Genomic DNA, 22,931 nt, shown 5'->3' with positions numbered 1-22,931 from the left:
GCTGGAGCCAAAACCTGTGCTTTTATTTGGCCATGAGATTGCCTGAAATGTTTGAGCTAAAAAAACAGTGCAAAATGGCAGACATGTAAATGCTAATAGTCATTGAAGTACTGTGCAAAAGCAAAAAGAATTGTAAACAACAGCATTCAATAAAATTTCCTGTGGACTTGATAAAAGCAAAACTTAACTGTCTACCATAAATCAAACTGAGCAGTGCACAAAACCAAAATAAAAATAAAGAGTCAAGTTCTAGGAAAACTAAGGAAGACAGATATATTTTAAAGAGGCATTTAAAAGTCATTATTCTCTCCACCACATGAATTACCCAAAGAAGGACATTCCAGAAGTACTATCACTGAGAAGGCTCATTTGTCACCAAATGACAATCTGCTGGTCTTTCATATGTATATTCTGTACATGTGAACTTCCAACACTTAGTATGTATGTTCAGGAGTTTTGGTGGGCATGAGGAATCAAGACAGTGTTACATTGGCCAACCTGTTATATTTGTTTGAGCCTTCCTTCTACCAACTTGCTGCATGTCCATTTTACCTGTTTTGTTCACCCATCAGTTTCAGATCTGGTATGCAGCATTTTAAAAATTAGATATGTTAAATCACAATGCTGCACAATGTAGACAGGCAAAGTGCTACTGAGGCTTTTGGGGGCTTCTGCGTCTTTAATTAGAAGCTTCCTGCTCTGGAAAGAATAGCTTTCTTTACCTCTGATTATTTGCTGTTCACAAGGTCTATGGCATTGTTGATCAATTGCTGACAAATTGCCACATAATTAATCAGCTCTTACTTCCTTACTTTCACTGCTGGTTTAATTTAAACTATTTTCTCTTCATTTTTAAAGTGAAATATGGAACTATTTCCTAATGAAAGAAAGCAAAGAAAAAATAGCCACAACAACACAAACCCAATTAGAGTTCTCCTTCCCATGACCTGGCAACAGAAACGGACTAATTATGGGGCAGTTTTTCAGCAATGTCAGAGACATGTTGAACAAGAAGCAAATAAGAGGCAGAAACTACAAGGAAGAGGTTTCTAATAAAAGTTTGAAGGGTTCTTTGCTGAGCAGCACTTTCTTCTTAGTAACCATTGCAGAAGGACCTAGGCTAAAGGAAGGTAAATGCAATATAATTTCTTCTTCTTCTTCTTCTTCTTCTTCTTCTCTTTTCATTTCTATACCACTTCATATTTTAAAGAAAAATCTCAAAGTGGTTTACAACACATCAAAACATCAACGAAACATAAATAAAAAAATCTGAAGAAAGTCAAATATATACAGTCAAAGCAACATAATTAACTAAAATAATTTTAAAAAAACCAAAATATTATCCCAAAGATTCCAAAATAAAACATTACAAAGGAGGTCAACTACAGAATACACACTCCACAAACAAAGTTAACAAGCAATTTAAACATTTTTTTAAAAAAAAGTTGCTAAGTGAAGTCAAATATAAAAAGCACATTTAAAACAGCATAACTAACAAGAGAATAAAACATCATCATAAACATGACATGCTGTTTGGCAGACACCAAAAGATAGGGTAAAAGAATCCAATACAGTGGTACCTCGGGTTACATACGCTTCAGGTTACAGACTCCGCTAACCCAGAAATAGTACCTTGGATTAAGAACTTTGCTTCAGGATGAGAACAGAAATCGCGTGGCAGCGGCACGGCAGCAGCAGGAGGCTCCATTAGCTAAAGTGGTGCTTCAGGTTAAGAACAGTTTCAGGTTAAGAACGGACCTCTGGAACGAATTAAGTACATAACCAGAGGTACCACTGTAGTTAGGGTTTGTTGTCATGTGATGTCCTTCTGGTCTCATCATATGTTACTATGTTACATACCATATGGAACCACTATTTTAATTCCACTTCCAACTGAACTAAGCAATTCCTGAGCAGCACTAAAAGAACCAAGTACAGAAGCAAGTGATGCCACCTTTTCCATCGACCAGTCCACAATCAGTGAGTGACTTGTGTGGAACTTCCTTTTACTTGAATTGCTGGTTGATCACTGCTATAGAGGTCCTCAGAATCATAGGAGCTGTTGTGCATGTGTGTGTTTTCATTTGAGGTTATTAACCCCTGGGACAGCTCATGTTATCTCCTTTTCAGAAGTTCTGTATTATGGTTAACTTAGCACATGGCAGGCAGGGACATGAGGGTGAGTTTTAGGGGAGTGGTAGCTCACTGTTTCCATAGTCCTCTTTGACAGTTGTGGGAGACATTTGGTCCACCAGAGGTTCCTGAGCTACAACTCTCATCATCTTTGATCACTGGCCATGCTTGCTGGAGCTGATGGGAAATGTAGTACAGCAACATTTGGAGCACCAAAGGTTCCCCATATGCACTCTATGGAGAGCAATCTTCTGAAATGTGGGGCCTCCTGTACTTATGGAGATCCTTGTACATTTGAGAACCCTCAATAGAGTTCCAAAATGTGTGGAAGCCATCACAGATACCAGAGTCTCCTTACTCCAGACAACCACCCACCAATGTATGGAGGCCTACTGGAGCAGCCACTGGGGGAGTGAAGTTGATGTGTTCATCCCTAATACAGTGAACCCTAATACAGAATGCCTGAGGAGGGCTCCACCCTTACAACTTTATGAGGCATCTGAAATGCCACCTCGTCCTTGTATACTTCTTTGTTGGGCACCAGCAGATTAGACGTCTTTTGAATGGCTAATTTGGAAGTAGTTTCCCCATTGTCTCTCAGCAACTTTGAGCTATACTAACCCAAATGCTAGCAGAGATTATTTATATTGCAAAACGGGTCCCGGAAGCCAGACAAAAACAGAGACAAAGAAAGAGAGAGTGAAAACCTTGCTGCAAATGATTAACGTTGAGGGGAGTATAGGATGATGACAGGGTTGCTGTGGGAGGAGGAAGGGATAAATATACAGAGAAACAATGTATAAAGTAATGTATGGGAACTATTAGGTGGGCCTTAAGAAAAGTGGCATTGTGGTCCCCCATTCTGTTTATCTTCAGAGATAAACATCTAGGGGGGAAGCAGGAGAGACTCCGTGGATAAAACCTTGGGAAGGGTTTTCTTTTGGGTTGCTTTAATTCCCCTAGTTTTAGTTTTTTTAATAAATAAATAAAAATTTAAAAAAAGGAAGGTCCTAGACAATGTTTAAGGAAACTGCTAGTCTTTGAAATGTGGGAAAAGCCAAGCCTGTATATAAGATGTGTGAATTTCAGAGAAAGCCCTAGTGTTTTCCTGCACACTTGTCTCATAGTCACCTCTGCCCTCCCTGAAAATAGAGAAGAGTGTGTCCATCCAATTCTCTATGCAGGACCCCTTTAAAATTCCCCAGAGCTCCAGCAAATGGTGCCTATTCACTTATTATGTTACAGAGAAGCCATGACCCTCTTCCTAATTGTGGGGTTATTTAAACAGCAATAGCCTGATTGAGATGATGAACTGAATTATGAAACTCTATACAGTGTGGCAAATTACCCCGCACCATCTTTCCTTTCTGTTGATGGTAATCTGTCCTTATTATCACCAACAAACTTTGTAGCTAAAAGGACATTGAAAAAAGGGCATTTAAGATGGGATACTTATATGTGTGTTTATATGTGTGTATATATGTGTACACACACACACACACACACACATTTATATATGTGTATGTGTGTGAGAATATATATATATATATATAGCACTCTTCCCAACCTAGAATCCTTTAAATGTTTTGGAGTCATCCCTGATCATTGACCATACTTACTGGAGTTGATAGAAACTGGAGCAGCAATACTGGGGTGGGGGCACCACACAGCCCGGCCACCTCTTAATTATTTTAAATTAAGAAAGAGAAAGATCACATTTTCCACTGCCCTCATAGGAGATTATGACCCCTGGACCTATTTGTTTGCAATTTGGCAAGCTGAGTCTACCCTGGAGGTGGTTCAGTGCCTGCAAATTTCATGTGCTTTGGCCAAAAGTGAAAAGTTGTGACAGTTTTTAGGTTCCTGGTTATAGTGAATGGGGATGCACAGAGATTTGTTAAACATAGTGGCTCATGAGCTGAATTACAGACGGAAGTGGGGAGCATACAGAGCAACTTGATTACATAGATCTGGATTTTTTTTAATAAAAAAAACACCACACAGATGCAAGACATACTCTTAGTAAATACATATTTGCCAGGTTACAGACTGGCAACTCTATATTGAAGGAGTATTTGATTTTCAACTTTTAAAAAACATTTGTTTGCTTTTGGAGATTATTGTGATAAATTGTCCTTGTTTTGATGTTTTGTGCCTTGGATTGAGTCTTGCATCAAAAAATAAATAATGGGCAGTATATAATGAATAATTGAAATCATTAGCTTAGTGGACCAGGGGAATGCTGTGGGTGTAGTGTATTCTGATTTCAGTAAGGCTTCTGACAAAGTTCCCCATGTTATTCTTGTGGAGAAGCAAGTAAAATGTGGCTGGTTGGCTGACAGAGCCCAAATGGTGCTCACTAGTAGTTCCTCATCATCCTGGAAAAAAGTGACAAGCAGGATGCCGCAGATGTTCAGGTCTGTCAGTTTCAGTTTCGGTCTCCACCCCCATCGTTCAGCCCGGACACTGAGATCCAGCACCGAGGGCCTTCTGGCGGTTTCCTCATTGCGAGAAGTGAGGTTACAGAGAACTAGACAAAGGGCCTTCTCAGTAGTGGTGCCCGCCCTGTGGAACGCCCTCCCTTCAGATGTGAAGGAAATAAGCAGCTATCTTCTTTTTAAAAGACATCTGAAGGCAGCCCTGTTTAGGGAAGTTCTTAATATTTAATGCTGTATTGTTTTTAACACTTGATTGGAAGCCGCCCAGAGTGGCTAGGGAAACTCAGCCAGATGGGCAGGGTATAAATAATAAATAAATAAATAAATAAATAAATAAATAAATAAATAAATAATAATTATTCTCTAATTTTTTGACCTTTATTTCAGTTTGGTTATTTATTATTAATTGCCTCCCACAGATCATCTCAAGGCAATGCACAAAAATAAATAAAAACAATTAAAATCATTTAAAATAATAATGTAAAATTAAAAACCATACAAAGTGTACAAATGCGAATGGAAGAGACCTATTTATCCAGTTGGGAAAGCTTGATGGAACAGCAATGTCTTTTGTTGTCTCCAGAAAGGGCAGATAGTGGTCACTTGTCATATCTCAATAGGAAAGCTGTTTCACAGAACAGGGGCAGCCACACTCAAAGCTCTGTTCTATGTTGCTTTGGAGCAAGCTTCTGATAGGAAGCTCTGCTCTGAAGGAAAAACTCTGTTGCAGACAGCAGTGACCTACTGGATATAGAAAGGATAAATCCATCTCTCAAGTAACCTGGTCCTGTGATAGATAGGACCTGATATGCTAAGACCAACATATTGAATTGGGCCCAGCAACAGACTGGAAGTCAGTACAAATCCCACAAGAAATATGTTTTATGCTGGCAGTAGTTAGCCTATGCAAGCAACTTAGTCAAGGTCTCTGCACCAACCACAGCCTCTGGACCAGCCTCAAGGGTAGCCCCACAAAGAGTGCACTGCAGTAATACAACCATGGTTACAAATGAATGGACACTTCCTCTCCATATCAATTTGACTTTTTTTTCTTTAAGACGTTCATACAAAATTTCTTATGAATTTTCATGCATATACGCAGGTTTAATGCAATTTTGCACAATATACGTTCAATTTCCCCAACATAATGTAGTTTTGTACATGATTTTAACTACTATATACATTTTTGTGCACATTCTTTTGTTAGAGACCTGCATTTCAAAACGTGGGGAAGTTTGAATTTTGAAGGATAGCTGTGTTTCAGTTTGCTTATTCATTCAGGGAGGGAGACTTAGGTCAGTTCACATTAAAATGTGAACTAAATTAATCTCTCCCTCATCACAGGATGGGGCCTCATAACCTTCCATCTAATATTGTTTTCATCTAGTTCCAGCAGCCTTTGAACACAGCACTGAAAAACCAAAAGGGTGTCTTAACATCAGATAAGCATTTGAAGAAAAGTCCCAGAGGTTGTGAGGGTGGGGTGGCTAAATCCAGCTTTGGCGAATGGCAAAGCACAGAGAGATTTTAAGTTGAGTTAGAATCCTGAAACAGAGGATTCTAAAAGGAGACTTTATTCTCTTATTTTATGTGTCAGACACCTTGAGTTCCTGTCAGGTAAAAGGGTGGGGTATACGTTAAGAAGAAGAAGAAGAAGAAGAAGAAGAAGATATATCCAAGTGGAGAAAACCAAGTACAGTGGTACCTCGGGTTAAGAACTTAATTTGTTCTGGAGGTCCGTTCTTAACCTGAAACTGTTCTTAACCTGAAGCACCACTTTAGCTAATGGGGCCTCCCACTGCCGCCACGCCGCTGCCGCGCAATTTCTGTTCAAAGTTCTTAACCCGAGATACTATTTCTGGGTTAGCGGAGTCTGTAACCTGAAGCGTATGTAACCTGAAGCGTATGTAACCTGAAGCATATGTAACCCGAGGTACCACTGTAATGTGATGTTCTAATGCCAGCACATGCCTTGACGGGGCACACTATAATGTTGACTTTCCTTTAGCAGAGGCCAGCACTATGCTAAGTATTTATGTTTTAGAAGGAGCGGTTTTTAAAAACAAAAACAAAAACAAAAGTTAAAATAACTTCTGTAGAATGTTGAATTCAGTGACGGCCTTGAACAAATGGTTGAATTTATTTATTTATTATTAGATGCTCTACTCCTAAAAATATGACTCAAAGCTATTTACAAACACAACAGTAATATTATTAACCAATTACAATAAATACAATGTAAGGGCTATCTTGTACGGACTGATGGTCAAACTCCCTGCAGCTTACCTTGTTATCAGCTGCCCCTCACCCCACGCCTTGAACATTCTCCAGGGAAAAAATGGTTTGGGGAAAATGATGAACCACAAGAGGGCTGGTCAATTTTTGCCCTTTCCTCCCTTATGTTCACTCCAGAAGAGCAAAATGCCATTCAGGAGATGGTCAGGATTTGCCAGTCTTTGAACCAAGTAAGAATAAATGAAACTGAAGAAGGTGCAGTCTTGCTTCTTAATGAATGATCATTTAATAAGTCCCAAATCAAGAATGTGCAATTGCAAATCAAGAACTCCTAAATATAAAATTGATCTAGAGAGAGTGATGAGGGAGATAGTAAGTGCACTGAGAAAGCCTCTTTTATCCTGCATTGTATCAACTCTTTCAATGATTCCATTCTGGCTGTGAAGTAAAAGGAGTCTTCCCTAGTATTTAGTCATTCTGTAGGCTGTAAACCTTGGAACGCCACTCCATGTTAGATTTTGAGGGATTATACTTTGGGCTGGCCCTTATAACTTTAAGGATATGGTATGTGGTATTTGGGCATTTCTCTATTGCCACTTAGTATTCCAGAGGCTTGCTTTTAGTTGTTATAATGAAGCTGTGTGTGTGTGTGTGTGTGTGTGTGTGTGTGTCCCATCCCCCCATACAATTTCATGACTAACCATGTGTAAAATGGAAGGAATCTGTGTAGCCTATCTTCATCCAACTGGACATGAATGTCAACTGGCTCCTTTTGCTCACTTTCATCTGGCATGAGGCTGCTTTCTGTTTTCTTTTAAATGTCAGAAAATGTTAGAGAGACTAGTCAAATCTGCAATAGATTTCCTGGACCTCTAGGGGCAAATACTTCACAACAAACTTTTATTTTGCTCTGTTAATGAGACAGTGTTTGCATTACTTAAAATAAAATAAGTTTTAAAATACTCCTAATGATGACTAGAGTTTGGAAAGTATTTCCACGTTCTCAGCAATGAAAGAAACTCCCAAATTAAATCTTTGAAAGCTAGGGAACGGGAAGTGAGAAATACACAACTTTCAACTTAGAACTGTAAGCAGAACCATGTGCCTGCCCTCATCCTTGAGGGTGAATGACTATCCTCTGTTATTCACTGGTGTCTCATCCAGCATCCATCCTTCAAATTGTTAGCTGTCTAAGACTGGGCCTCAATCAGCTCCAACACCATCACACCTCTGTGAGGTACCAGCAGCCCCATAGGTGCCAGTTCCAGGGGACCAAGGCACTTTGGGTCTCCTCAATGTTTTTTGTTTTTGTAAGGGGACTGCCCCCCATTGCAAAGCCAAATGTGGAGCAACATCAAGACATTACGCAACATCGCATCCAACATCGTACCAAGCCCCCCAGTGTTCTTCAGAAGATGGTGCCTCTGAATAGCCCCATCCTGGGGGTACAATGATGTCAAATAAATCTGGAAAAGCTTCCATGTGGTCTATAGGGGGGAATGTTTGATTTGCCACTTTCTTGCATTGTAGGGGATTGAACTGGATGGTCCTCAGAATCCCTTCCAACTTCATTATTCGATGATTTAGAATCATAGATTTAGAATGATGATTTAGAATCTATCTGCAGGGAGCTGGAAGAAGCCAGACATGCTTTCAAGCTGCCTGGCAATACCCAGTCCTATTTTTCTAGAAAATGAATTTTGTTGTTGGACTTTAATTCTCATCAACCTCAGCCAGCATGGACAGTGGTCAGGAATGATGGGAGCTGTATTTCAGCAATGTCAGAAAGGCTGAATGTTTACCATCTCTGGACCAGAGACATCATATTCTTGTGGTGGCTCCAGGAAATCATGAGGAAAAAAGAGGGAAAGGTTTGTATGCTATTGATTAAGAAATTAGCCAGAAGATGGTTTCTAACTATGAGAGGAAGGAAGTGTTGGAAGGGACAAGAAATGTTGTTTTCCAAAGAACTGTGTCTTTTTGCTTTTAAATCTATGCTGAAATATGTGGAATGGTGAATTTTAATCTGGTGCTGCAGTAGCAGCTTGTGAGGGTCTGGAAGTGATTGCTACCCCTCCTCTGAGAAATCAGAATAGACATAATTGGAGATGGCTGATCTGGGTAAAAGAACATGTGCTCAAGAGCTAAGAACATTCAGCTAACAATATTTAGCTGGAAAATGGTGGTGAAATGAGGTGAGCCAAGTGGCTATTGCTTTCACTTTGCTGATAAGAAGGAATTTTCTTTTGTCTTCATTTACTGCCAATCCTGAGTTTGTTTGTTTTTACCTTCTCTTGTAGTTTATAGCAATGACAACTGATTTGCAACATCTGGCTTTAATTTGACTCATTGTCATGTCACAGGAAATCTGTGGCCCTCCAGATGTTGTTGGACTCCCTCTTACAACATCACAGTCTATCGGCCATGCTGGTTGAGATGGATGGGAATTGGAGTCCAACTGGATCTGGAAAGCTACAGAGTCCCCAGCATTATATTCTAGATGTGTCTGACAGCCAGTGTGGTGTAGTGGTTAAGAGCGGTAGACTCGTAATCTGGGGAACCGGGTTCGCGTCTCCGCTTCTCCACATGCAGCTGCTGGGTGACCTTGGGCTAGTCACACTTCTTTGAAGTCTCTCAGCCTCACTCACCTCACAGAGTGTTTGTTGTGGGGGAAGAAGGGAAAGGAGAATGTTAGCCGCTTTGAGACTCCTTAGGGTAGTGATAAAGCGGGGTATCAAATCCAAACTCTTCTCTTCTTCTCTTCTTTACCCTATGAACCCCTTTTCCCTCCCCATGATACCCTATAATGAGGGCAGTAAAGGCTAATTTATTAATTGTATGGGGCATGTGATGTAGGTTCACCATGCATGCAGCTGGTCTACTACCTTTAGTTTCTTTCCAGATCAACAATTATACATTTTCATGCCTTCTATCAAACATGGAAGCTCGGTTGTTCGCTGGGGCAAGGTATCACCAATATGTTATGTCACTGTTGACAGAATTGCACTGGCTGTCAGTTAGCTACTAAGCTAAGGTCAGGGCCCTGGTTTGGGTGCATAAAGCTCTATACAGCTTTGGACCAAGATAACAAACAAACAAAAAATTCATCTTATATATACCCAACTGATCATTGGCATCTGGAGGTGAGGGCCTCTTGCAGGTACCATCTTATCAGGAGGTCTGCTCCACATAATGTAGGAATCAGGCCTTTGGCATTGCTGCACCTACCCTCTGACATTTCGTCCCCTTGAAATTCAAATAGGCACTGTCTCTGTTGTCCTTTTGGTACTGACCAAACACCTTCCTTTTTTGATAAGCCTTTGAAATGGAGATCTTTCCCAGTCTGGTTTTTTTTTTTTTTTTGTATTTGGAATTGTTTTAAACACTTTTAAAATGTTTTATCACTTGCTGTTTGCCACCCTGGGGTCCTTTGGGAAGAAGGGCAGGATAGAAATTTAATAAAATAAATAAATACGATTAATTTCAACTTGGAATCTTCCCTTGTGAAGCAAAAGCAGGGCTGAATTGATATAGGGATTCTTATATGTGAGATGGCTACCAAATGAGCCCATTCTACAAACTGTTTTTTAATGATCACCGAGCAAGCATAATGTTTTGTGGGTTAGTTGCAACTATGCCAAAACAGCCATTGTAGTTACAATCAGCACATTGCTTATGTGCAGAGTTCATTGGGCACAGCAGAACTGCTATCCACTGCCCTTTAAAGGAAGTTCCTTTGGGACTGGGCTGTGCACGTGTTTATGCATATTAGCAGAGAACTAAACGCTGTACTTTAAGAGGATGAAATCAAGGAAGGCTGTGTGCCATGTAAAGTTAAAAGGAAAGAAACTCCTGCAAAGGAGTTGGATGACCAGATTTTGAAACATTGTTTGAGTAAGATGGATGGATTGGTCTTGCAGGTCTTGAGCAGAGGCCAGGAATAATCTGTTCAAAGCAGAGAGGCTCCTTTGATCTTGCCATCCTCCTCATCCTTGTCACTCTGAACCACCAAGGAATATAATCTTCCAGCACAACACAGGGAAAAAGAAAATGTGCTTCAGAGGGCAGGGAGGAAAAAGGTGGCGGGAGCCAGCGAAACAGAATCTGACAACAAACACCGCTGGGCAGAATGACACTGAGCCTGCTGGTGTGCCAGTGGAAGAGTTTGTGAGTACTTTTTTCTAAGACTCTGTTTGTTCTTTTGTTACTTGTGCATGGTAAGTGGATCCATGACATGTCCAAAGCAAAGTTCCTTGAGCCTTTGGGGGAAAGCTCAGGACGTTTTCTTTTCTCCAGATCTTTCCTGTGTCTGTGTGCTTTCCATCCACTTGTATGTGTGTGCTGGGTTAGATTCAGTTCCAACATAACAGCAGAAACCTGATTTAATTTTTAACATAAGAAAACCCCTACCACATCACATCAATAGTCCATCTTCAGTTCTCCCATGCTCAGTGCTGGATTTATGTATAAGCTAAACAAGCTATAGTTTAGGGCCCCACTCCCCTTAATTAAAAAAATTAAAGGAAAAAAACTGGATGTACATCTCCAAAATATAAGATAAAAAAAACCCCAAATAAAATAAAACCTACATCCAGCAACAGTATTTTGTGTTGTGTAGGCTCCTATGATGTAAGTAATGGGCCCCACCTGCTATATAAAGGGCCCCATTACCTTCATTAGCTTAGGGCCTCATTAAACCTAAATCCAGCCCTGCCCATGCCCCATAGTGCCCAACCAGATATCTCTGGCAAGTATACAAAAAGAGAGCATGGAGTTATACTCACAGGGCAACATGTACATCCAAATGTACACATCAACAGTTCCTTGAAGATAAAAGTAATAAGTGACACACCAACAAAGCCAACTGGAGATGTATTTGTATGATCAAACGTTTCCCAAATTTATCCAGAATACAGAATTATAGACCTGGAAGAGGCTCCATGGGCCAGGACAGACCCTGTCAGTACCAGGAATCCTACCAAAGAACATTTGTAGTTGTTGTTTAAAAACTGCCTGCCATCATCAGTAGTGAAAGGCTCCCATACTGTACATAGAGAACCATCCTTTAGATACCATCCAGTTAGTCCTCCAGGCATAGTATCATAGAGCTGAAAGGTCCTTTTAAACTATCTTTGCCCAGTCTCTCACTGACCAGCTTCTGCTTGAATACCCTTGACAAAGGAGTGTCTGTTGTACTAGGCAATTAGTTCCATTGTTCAACTACTTGCCATCAAGATGTTTCTCCTAAACTTCATCTTGTAGCATGAACTAGTTATACCACCAGTGGCAGCAGAGAACAATATTTTGCCTTCTCTATTGGATGGAGATTCATGTAATTAAAATGTGATATTACAACTCCGTTTAGTCTTCTCTTCTCCAGGCTAAACATACCCATTTCTATCGACTTTCGTCAAAGGACTTGCTTTCCATATCAGTGGCCATCTTGGTTGCCTTCCTCCGCACACACTATAATTTGCCTGCAATCTTCTTGCAGTGCAACACAACTTGGCACAGGAGGTCTGACTAGCACAGAATCAGGTTGGAATGATTACTTCCTGTGACTTGGAAAATATAGTGCTATGGATGCAACTATAAATAAATGTACTGTACCTTTTTTTTACTGCTATACTACATTAAGGGCTCATGTTTAACTTGTGATCAATTACAATCCTGAGATCATTTTAAAATATTCTACTGCCAAGCCAGGTATCACCCATTTGATATCTATGCATTCAATATCCACCCCCAACTCCAAATAAAATGCAATTTATTTTTGTTGAGTTTCATTTTGTTTTCCGCCAAGGTCCTTTTGAATTTCATTCCTGTCTTCTGAGGTGCTAGCTAACCCTCCCAATTTTGTGTCATCTGCAAATTAGTTCCCACCACCCTTTTACCTAAATCATTGATAAAAATGTTGAATGCTACTGGGCCTGAAGTACAGTGGTACCTCAGGTTACATACGCTTCAGGTTACATACACTTCAGGTTACAGACTCCGCTAACCCAGAAATAATACCTCGGGTTAAGAACTTTGCTTCAGGATGAGAACAGAAATCGGGCGGCGGCGGCATGGCAGCAGCAGGAGGCCCCATTAGCTAAAGTGGTGCTTCAGGTTAAGAACAGTTTCAGGTTAAAAACGGACCTCCAGAACAAATTAAGTATGTAACCAGAGGTACCACTGTAGAGTCGTACTCAAAATTTATCCAGATGGTTAATTACATTTAGTCACATGAAATTGACCGGGTGGGCCTATGAGGTTATTAATGCCTTCTTGAGAGAGGAAGCAGTCAAGTTTTTGTTGGGGGAGGGGTTACTCCTTAAGAAATCCCATAAGTGTTTATAGGATTACAGTCTTAACTGATCAATGTTTTGTCTGGGTGATATGTTCATTAATTTCAGTGGGGCTAATCTGAGTAAAACTTAGTTCAATACCACCCTCAGTTTTAATCTGCCGCTTTTTTGTTTTATTATGTTAAATTGGTTTTATGTTGTACATCACCATGAAATCTATTATAAGGAAGGTTGTTGAGATGTTCAAAGGCCTTGGCCTCTGGCTATAACTTAGTCACTTAGCTGGTCCTTTGAGCTTATAGCACACAACAATAATGAACCAAATGCCATTTAGTAAAGAATGAAAAAAATAATTGGTCTAACTGTAACATAAACTAATCTAACTGAGTCTTCTCTGCAACATCTATCCTAGCCATCGGCCTTTCCCTGTGTCTGATCTCACTTCTTGTCTCAACTGTTCTGACACTGTACGACTCCCTAACTGCCTTTCTCAGAAGATGCTCTCCACCTGTCACTCACTCTGACTCCACCCACCATTCTATCACACTCTCCTGCTGTCAGTTGTCATTCTATTCATTACTTTGTTGCAGACAGTATAAAATGTGACATATGTGTGATAGAAACAGAGTGAGAGAGCACACTGTAACTAGAAGCTGTTTGTTTAAATGCCCTGTGACACAGAGGTAACCACCTTCAATTGCAGCACCTCAACAAGTTATCGTGTTTTATATATTCAGGCAGGCAGGCAAGTCGTATCTAGAATACAAATGTATATTGCTTTTAGGGTGGAACTCAATTAGCAATTGAATTATTTATTACTTTTTTATATTTGTTGGAAGCTGTCCAGATGGGCAACGCAGTCAGCTGGGTGGGGTATTATTATTATTGCTATTGTTATTAAAATAACAGGTTCAGAACCCTGATCCAGTTCAAGACTCTGGCATGTAGGTTGGCAGGGATTTAACCCATTGCTTCCCACTGTGGGCCTGAACCAGATCAAAGGAAAAGATTCCATTGGCACAAATAGAAGCTTTTCTTTCTATGCATGATGTAGATAGGACTGCAGCCCCACCCAACTCCCAATGCCGGAATTCCATTCTGTTTTGGAAGTCTCACACCTACTATTTACTAAAAAAATATATACGATTGATGCAGTTCTTAATTGTATAAATGGCATCCTGTCTAATTTCTTTTCCCTGTTAGCCTTTGATGGCTCCCCCAAGAAATCCTAAGAGTTGTGACTCCCTTAAGTGCTATGGATTCACTGATTCACTAATCCTATGCCCAACTTCTCCTCCCTGAAGTAAGATTCCCATGTTTCCCTGGGAAGAAGGAATGATTGTTGAATCAGTTTAAGTCTGTGCGTCCATAGCTAATGCCGAATCTCTACTGTTATTCAAAATAGCACTAGAGGTTATTTCCCAGAAGAAGAAACAAGTCTGATGCTGAGCGCTGACGCTGGGGAAAGGAATGGATCTGTTCTTTGCATCTGGACCTCCCATGTATCACTTTTTGGCCGATGTTACCCTCTGTATGAAAGTGAGCCTTTAAGCATTTGTTGAGGAAAATATATTTTTTCCCCTTAGGTAACATTCATGATTCAGGAGATGAGACCACTAGCCTTGGGAATTCTAAACCTTTTCAAGCTGCTCTCTATAGTCACCTGTGGCTCCCTGGTAGGGATGGGGGAGAAATTAGTTTCAGTTCACATTTAAAGGCAATCTTACTTAATTTCCACTGCCTGAAACAAAATGTGAACATACCTATCCATAATTAGCACTTCTCTGAATTTTGCAATGCAGTTCTCCAGCCAAGTACTAAAGCACATTTACTCATCTAACCCTTGGTTCAGCACTCAAGGCCAGGTTGGGTGTCTGGGGGGATATTCTTATTAAATGTTAAGTTCTGGCTCGAGCCCCCACCAGGAAACCTGGGACTCCAGTTTGAATGTCTGAGTAGCAGCCTTCCCACAATACATGTCCACTCCTAAGGTATGTGCAAGAAATTATATTTATTCAACTATAGAGATCAACAACATAGGGAGCAGTACACAAATAGATTTTATTTTCTCCCTAGGTCCAGCTATGCCAGTGGAGAGGGACACAACCAGAATTTGAGAGCAGAGCCTTAAAGAATTCCAACCAGCAGGTGGCAGCAGAGAGGCTGCAGCAGCAACTGGGGGGGTGTTGTAAGAGGGAACACGAGTAGGTGTCAGTGGAGAGGCTTCTGTGACTCTGCAGCTCCAAGCCAATAGGATTTGCTGATAGCTCTGAGGTTCCGCTCCTAAATGGATTTCAGCAATAGTGATTTCAGCCCATAGTTATTCAGCCAGTGAGGCTTAGTAATCCCCGAGCTGAATCATTCTGTAGGAAACCCATTCAGCCCTTCAATCTCCTCTCCTTCACAAATGGAAAGTCTTTTTTCTTTCTCCCTGACCAGATTGGTGACTTCTGCTCCAGAGAGGCCATTTATGGATGAAGTGAACCAGCATCAGCCTCTTAACTGAAGGTAGGGGGAGCTAGCTGACAAGGAGTCACAAGTGACCCAAGCACCCTTTTGTTTGTTAACTTATTCCAATGAAACATAGCATGCAGCTATATTCAACATGCAACTGGTTGTGGCCTGCTGGGTTTGGACACTAGTTTTTCTCTTTCTGTATCTACCACTTGGTGGAATGTATTCTTTTCTCTACAGCTTTGTTGTTGTTTAGTCATTTAGTCGTGTCTGACTCTTCGTGACCTCATGGACCAGAGCACGCCAGGCACTTCTGTCTTCCACTGCCTCCTGCAGTTTGGTCAAACTCATGTTTGTAGCTTTGAGAACACTGTCCAACCATCTCGTCCTCTATCGTCCCCTTCTCCTTGTGGCCTCCATCTTTCCCAACATCAGGGTCTTTTCCAGGGAGTCTTCTCTTCTCATGAGGTGGCCAAAGTATTGGAGCCTCAGCTTCATGATCTGTCCTTCCAACTTTACACAAAATGTGTACCAAAATGCATATATTGATGCAAACATACAAAAACACATTACACTGGGGGGAAATTGCATGCAAAAAAATTGGTATATTAGGAGAGATTTGCACAAGAATGCTGATGGATTCTCATAAGGACTTCTCTGAAAATGAAGGCTAAAGACAAAATGTGGTGAACTGAACTGAAGACTGGAAAAACGAGAAACTGAGAGAAACCTAAACTGACACCTTTGTTTTTCCCTACTCCTTATTTCAGCAATTTGGAATGCTAATCCCAAGTAAGACCTTCCTTATTCTTGCAGGATGCCATTGGGTCTAGCTGAATCCCCCCTGTTCCATTCCTTTGCTGTTCCAAAAGTTCTTTTTGTGTCATGTGACACTCCTCCATTCTCATTTGACAAGTACAGGCGTTCCCAAACCCAGTGGACCACCAATGGTCTGTGAGCTTCATTCAGGTGGCCCATGGTGTGCTGATGGATTTGTGGTTGAAGATGGGAGATGGCACATCCATTGTTTAAAATATTCATATTGATTTTGAAGTGGGCTCAGTAGAGTGGGCTCAGTAGAATACAAGCAGCCATTGCAGTCCCTTCAGAACTGGTGTTACATGTTCAGCACATAGCAGCATTGGGGAGACTCACCTTATATTCATTCATTCATTCATTCATTCATTCAAATTATTTATAACCAGCTGTTCATCATGGTGCTTCAGCTCTGGAGTGCTCTCACCTCAGAGATATGGCTAGTGCTTACTCTTTGGACCAGGAGTGGCCAGTGGGGAGGCAGGGACATAAGAACATAAGAGGAGCCTGCTGGATCAGGCCAATCACCCACCTAGTCCAGCATATGCTTGTGGGGGAGCCTGAAAGCAGGATTTGAGCCCAAGAGCACTCTCCCCTCCTGTGGTTCTCCAGCAACTGGTATTCAGAAGCATTACTAAATCCTGACAAGATGGAAGCACGGATGGAGGGGGTTCCTGGATCCAGGAATTGGGCAGGCAACCTGTACTGAATAGGAGAGCAGATTTGGTGTTTGGCAGTTCAAGGAGACTATTGTTATGCACTCTGTGTGGGGCTGCACTTGAAGAAGATACTCTGGCAACTGCAGCTAGTGCAGAATGCAGCCACCAGAATGCAGCAATGAAGCTACATCTAAAGATGTAGCAAATAAGTAAATAAAATCTTTTAAGGCGATGTCTGGTTCTGAGCAAAGTCTGCACTTTATTAAAATTACACACCTACATACAACACACAAAATCTAGGCCATTGTTTCATTACTAGATCTGAAGGATCCCTTGGTGCATATGGATGTCTTTTTGTATCATTTAGTCACTAGCTTCCTGACTGGTGTGTCCTCTGAACCAAATATCAGTACCTGAGCCAAATTAGTACCGTGAGCTAATTGTGATGTAATTTCTGTACAGTTATATTTGGCTAAGAAAGGGAGTTCTAATCAGATTTAATCAGAAGCATCCCACTATGAAAGGAAGTTTGCTGCTAATACCGCTGTTACAAACAATTTATGGTGTGTTGCTTGTTTTAGGTAATATTTGTAAGATCCTTTGCCAAACAATAAATGATTGCTTTGCAGAGTTTGCTTTACAGAAATGGAATTATCTGTACTGTTATGTGTTCATAATCATGCTAATAGTTTTATAGCACAATTTTTACCCCTTGTAGCCTGGATTTAGAATGCCTCCCTACCCCACCATGCACAAACCAAGCCTCCTTCCCTATCTAAGAGCTAGACTAGGAAACTCTAGTTTCCTTTACAGAGGTGTGGTACAAATGCTGAATTTCAGTTAAGTGCTACCCAATTTACATAACATTTAAACATTTAATAAACAGATTGCATTGTACTCCCCCCCCCCTTTTTCATCATTTGATAGCTCAGATGGTAGAGCATGAGATTCCCTGCATTGTAGGGGGTTGGACTCAATGATCCTAATGGTCCCTTTCAACTCTACAATACTGTGATTCTATGATTTGGGTATTTCTTGTCCCCAACGTCCTCTTCCTTTCCCCTAAAAAATCTTTGCAATGTACAGGGACATAACATTTCAGTGTAGTATTCCAATAATATTTCAACAATGCTGCATTGCAGGCAGAAAATCATCCATTTGTTTCTAATCATCACTCCCCTGTTAATACATCTGTGGGTCATATTACCCCTTTTTGCCAATGCACCGCAATGGGAGCTCATAACCTCTAATGTAAAAGGACCCCCTTGACCACATCTGGAATAACGGGTCAATTGCAGACCATGACACTGACTCGGAGGCATTGTATGACAAAGCAATCAGTTGTCTTCTTTTTAGATACCACGCAAATATACATGCTTTGTGCCAAATGCTACAACTCACAAATTTCTTGGGCTGTGCTGAATATTCACATGTGTGAACATTCAGGGTGAAATCAGAGGAGGGGGAAACGCCCCCCCCCAATCTTCTTATTCATATTTTTATGCCTTTTTATTGCCTTTCTTGACAACTATTTGACAACCACCAGGGCCATTTTAAAAACTTATTTCTTGTGTTGATGACATGAACCTTAGCCAGTTAGGGATCATGTGGTCATCATTAAGATGCCAAAACTCTGGATAATCAATCAAGTCTTGCTACATAGCAAATGAAGCCAATCAGAATGAATGGGAACAGGAAGGAATGCATCCCTGCTGCTGGGGCAACAGAGCATACATGTTGTGTATTGATGTACTGCACTTTCGCAGTCTCATTGTCCAAGTGTATTGTAGCAAAACAAAGCATTGGTCTTTAAGTTAAACTCCTAAAGTTTGTTTGTATCAAATAATGAACAGTAGCAGACAAGGGGTAAGGTGGCGGGGCTCACCTGACCTCCCAAAAGCTGAATCACTGCTGCTTACCAGGAAGTAGAGGGGCAAAGTGGCGGGGAGGTTGGCATAGAGGTTGGCACGGTGCAAATGCACTGGTAGGAGTGTCAGGTTGGTTCTAGCAGTGCATTTGCACTGCACCAAACTACCTGCCACCTTACCACTCCCCTGTCCTTCCTAGTAAGCAGCAGTGGCTCAGCTTTTGGGAGGTCAGGTGAGTGCTGCTACCCCACCATGAAAATACTGAAAATAACATATACTCTTATTGGCAGTGATCTCATTGACTTTGTGCTGCTGTAGCTAGATGTCCATAGGAACTCCAAAAAGGCACCAGCTGCTCAGCCCTTTCTCCAAAACAAGGTTTTAGTCAGGAAAACAGTCTTCAAGCATTTAAAAAAAATATATCCAAGAGTGCAATAGCAGAGTATTGCATCATACCATACAAAAAGCAAATAAGCAATAAATAATAAGAAAAGGAAATGGCAACACACCAATATAATCCAAGATATCCATGTTTTCTGAGCTGGTGTGGATGGTGAATATTGATCATCTAGGTCCAAAGCTAATGGTTGGCATCCATCTGTCTCAGGAAACAATGGAGAAGTACACCTTTGGGGGAGAAGTCAAATTGTTGGAAGGTTACCATGTCTGCTATAGCTCATACGGGAGAGACATGTTTTGTAACAGCTGTGGCAGGTGAAGGCGTCTGCTTGTACTGCTGTAGATACACCATGGCATTTCTTCTCCTAGTGGCCATTCCTCCTTTGGTCACTGCTATGGATGCACGACCTGCCTGTCTCCAGGCACAGCAGTCTTCTGCTAGGGATTCCCACACAGTGGGGTTAATGTTGCCAACCTTCATGTCCTTTTTTGCACAGTGCAAAAATTCATTCCACTTGTCAAGTGACACTTTAAGCTCCAAGCAACCATTGAAGCAGGCAGACAGTGGTGGGTCAGCCCTCTATTGACCCAGGGGCTGTCCAGCTTAAGGTGGACATTACCTGAGCAATGAGACACAGTGATCTCTCCCACCAACAAAGGCAACCCGTAGCTAGTACCTTACGCCAATCAAGTTGAGCTTATAACTAGTAGCTGTCATCTCCTGCATTGTTTTTTTTGCTGCATTTGCAGCACCAAAGTGACCTCTTCAGGGCATAAGCCTGGGCAATGTGTATGGAGGTCCTGAGCTGCCCAGATGACAAGACCTCCCTCTTGGCCTTGCTGATGTGCCCCAAAGTAAAGCAGAGCAATATGTTGGGCACCAGCTTGGCTGCAGGAGTTGCCAGGAGGAGGCATACAAAGTGCCATCCAGCTGCCTTAGGGACTCCACTCTAGATTTGTCTAGGGTTTACTCCTTACTTAGCCCTTTATTCTCTCGAAGATGTGCACGCGAGGCAGTCCTAAGCATCATAAATAAAATCCCACCATATATATATATATATCACATAAATAAAACCACTGCAAATAGAACATGAACATGGAGTTAGAGGCAAGGCTGATCTCAGCCAAGAGGAGCATCTCAGTTTATTGCATAATGGAAAGCTATGGAAATAAATCACTGCCATAGATATGGATAATGGACAGAACCCTTTCCTCCCTTGGATCTGGCAGCTTTGACCCAGCTGTTTTCAAAAGGTACCGCCCACCAGTGAGCCAGCAAGCGGTGGTGGGGTTGATACTAAATTAGAAGTCATTTCCCTTCAAGCTCCCTAATTAACTGCATGATTGTCTTTTGGCAGATATCTCAGAATGTGTTGTTGGAACAAGCTAATCTTTATTTTCATGCATAAAAGAATAGAACATAAATTTGTGACACGGGAGATTAAAGGAATCCCTTTGTTGACATCTGCCTTTTCTGTCTTTCCTTTTCTCTCTTTCTTTCTTCTTCGCCTGCTCTTTTATGAATTTGCTAACGACATTATTTTACATGCATTTCCATCAACACCCCACCCATTTCATGGATACTACAGCCAAGCTTTGCAATTGAAATAAACCAAGTAGATGACTATGCAAAGTAGTAAGTGGTAGTCTGATACAATCAGGATTGAGCGGAGCAGGGGGTAGGATGAAAGGCTGTCAGAATACAGTCCTCTCTTGGGAAGGCTGTCCCATCCCAGCTCAGTTTGAAGATAAAGAACCCTATGAAGAGAGAGCAGGGCCTTGAAGTTGCCCATTAACATTTAGCACCTGGGCAGCAGACTGAGGAAGCCCATAAGTCACCTGGCGACAGTCTTCCTTAGTATGGTTAGGTGTATTGCATTTGAATTCTGGCAGATCTTTCTACACATATGAATCAACCTATGCAGAGCTATTTTTGGTGGCTATTTACTTTTTTGTGATACATAAGTGTCCGTCATATTTTTAGAAGGGGGAGGAGAGTGTTGCTGTGAAGCAAGCAAGCAAGCAAGCAAACAAACAAACTTGTAACCTATTCCCAGGGCCCACCCAGAATGACTTTCAGATCATTTTGAAGGCTTAAAGAAGAAGAAAAGCTATTGTTCCCATTAATTGATCCAAGCTGAGTGCATTGTGCAGAAAAAGCTGGGCAGCAGCATATGGAAAAATGCTGTTCTATATATTCCTAACCTGCAGAAGTCAAATGTCAGCTGCAAATTAACTGATCAGGAAGCAGGAATTCATGCAGGCCTGTGTCAGTGGTGAGTGTCAGCAAGATGATGAGTGGCATCCAACTGAGATGAGCTTAACACAGGCTTTTGCCAGGCGAGTGCAATGCAGGGATTTCTTCCCAGATCACCTGCTAAAACCATCTTTTATGAAACATGTGTCCTGCTTGGCCCCAGAAACTCTGCTGTGGAAGCACAAAGGTATTTCTAACACTGAAGCATTCTGCAGGTCTTCCCAGCGCTATAGGAGAGCTGAAGTCAAACTTTCTAGGCAGGGGTGGTTAATCTTCAGGGCCTAATGCAGTGGTGGCCAAACTTGGCCCTCCAGCTGCTTTGGGACTACAATTCCCATCATCCCTGGCCACTGGTCCTGTTAGCTAGGGATGATGGGAGTTGTAGTCCAAAAACAGCAGGAGGGCCAAGTTGGCCACCACTGGCCTACTGTCATATCACTACTTTCCAGCCTCTCTGGAATAAAAACCATTTCCTTCCCCACTAGAAGATGCTTGATTCAGATGCTCATCATGGTGCTGGTATGCCAATGATTAGGATAGAGGTAATTCCCTCACCCTGCCCACCAGGGTGATGATGACACTGAAGTGGGCAGAGAGGTCATTCCATGGCACCACACCAGACTTTCCTGCCACACTATCCTGCCTGAGATAATAGGCTAAGGAATGTTACTTGGTGGTGGAAGCTTGGTGGTAAAGAAGCATAGATGGAGTTTCTGGAGTCCTGTGGTGGAATCTAGGAATTCTTTCCAGGGATCAGGGAATGTAAAATTTGATATGCCCTGGAAACCCCATCTATTCCCCAGTAGCACCCCTCCTTAGGATATTAGGTTTTCATTTAAAAAAACAAAAGACAGACAGTGCCACAGGACTCAAGGGATATTTGATACTGTAATCCACTAAATTCTCTAGTTTGTAACCAATGCCAGAGCATGGGCCAGCTGTCCATTAATAAATTCAGGCTCAAAAACAGTAGCCTTCTTAGAGGACTGATCTTCTTGAAGAGATGCTCTAGAACAGCTATAGGAGGGAGGAGCCTCTTTGCTCTTACTACAGAATGGAAATGGAGGCTTGGGGTGGGTTTGAAGCAGTTGCTGTTTCCATTTCCACCCAATTTCAGAGATATTCTGGAAAGCAAACAGACAAAAAAGTTTAATTCAGCTAAAGCTCTGTGTGAACATTCCCTACTCTTGTTAAAAAAGAAGGGGTTAGATTACACACCAGGCCAGCTCCAGATTTGACGGGGCCCTAGGCAAAGGGCCATCCTCCACCACTTGTCCTGGGGACAGGGAAACAGTGCTGTGAGCAGCATAGAGCTTCTGGATCTAGTCAGCATTTTCAGTTCCTCATGCTGCTCTAGAGCACTGTGGGGAATTAAAATGGCC

This window comes from Podarcis pityusensis, assembly GCF_964106645.2.
Source record: "Podarcis pityusensis genome assembly, chromosome: 1".
NCBI lineage: Eukaryota > Metazoa > Chordata > Lepidosauria > Squamata > Lacertidae > Podarcis > Podarcis pityusensis.
The sequence above is the reverse complement of the archived record's forward strand: the minus strand, read 5'-3'. Positions refer to the sequence as shown.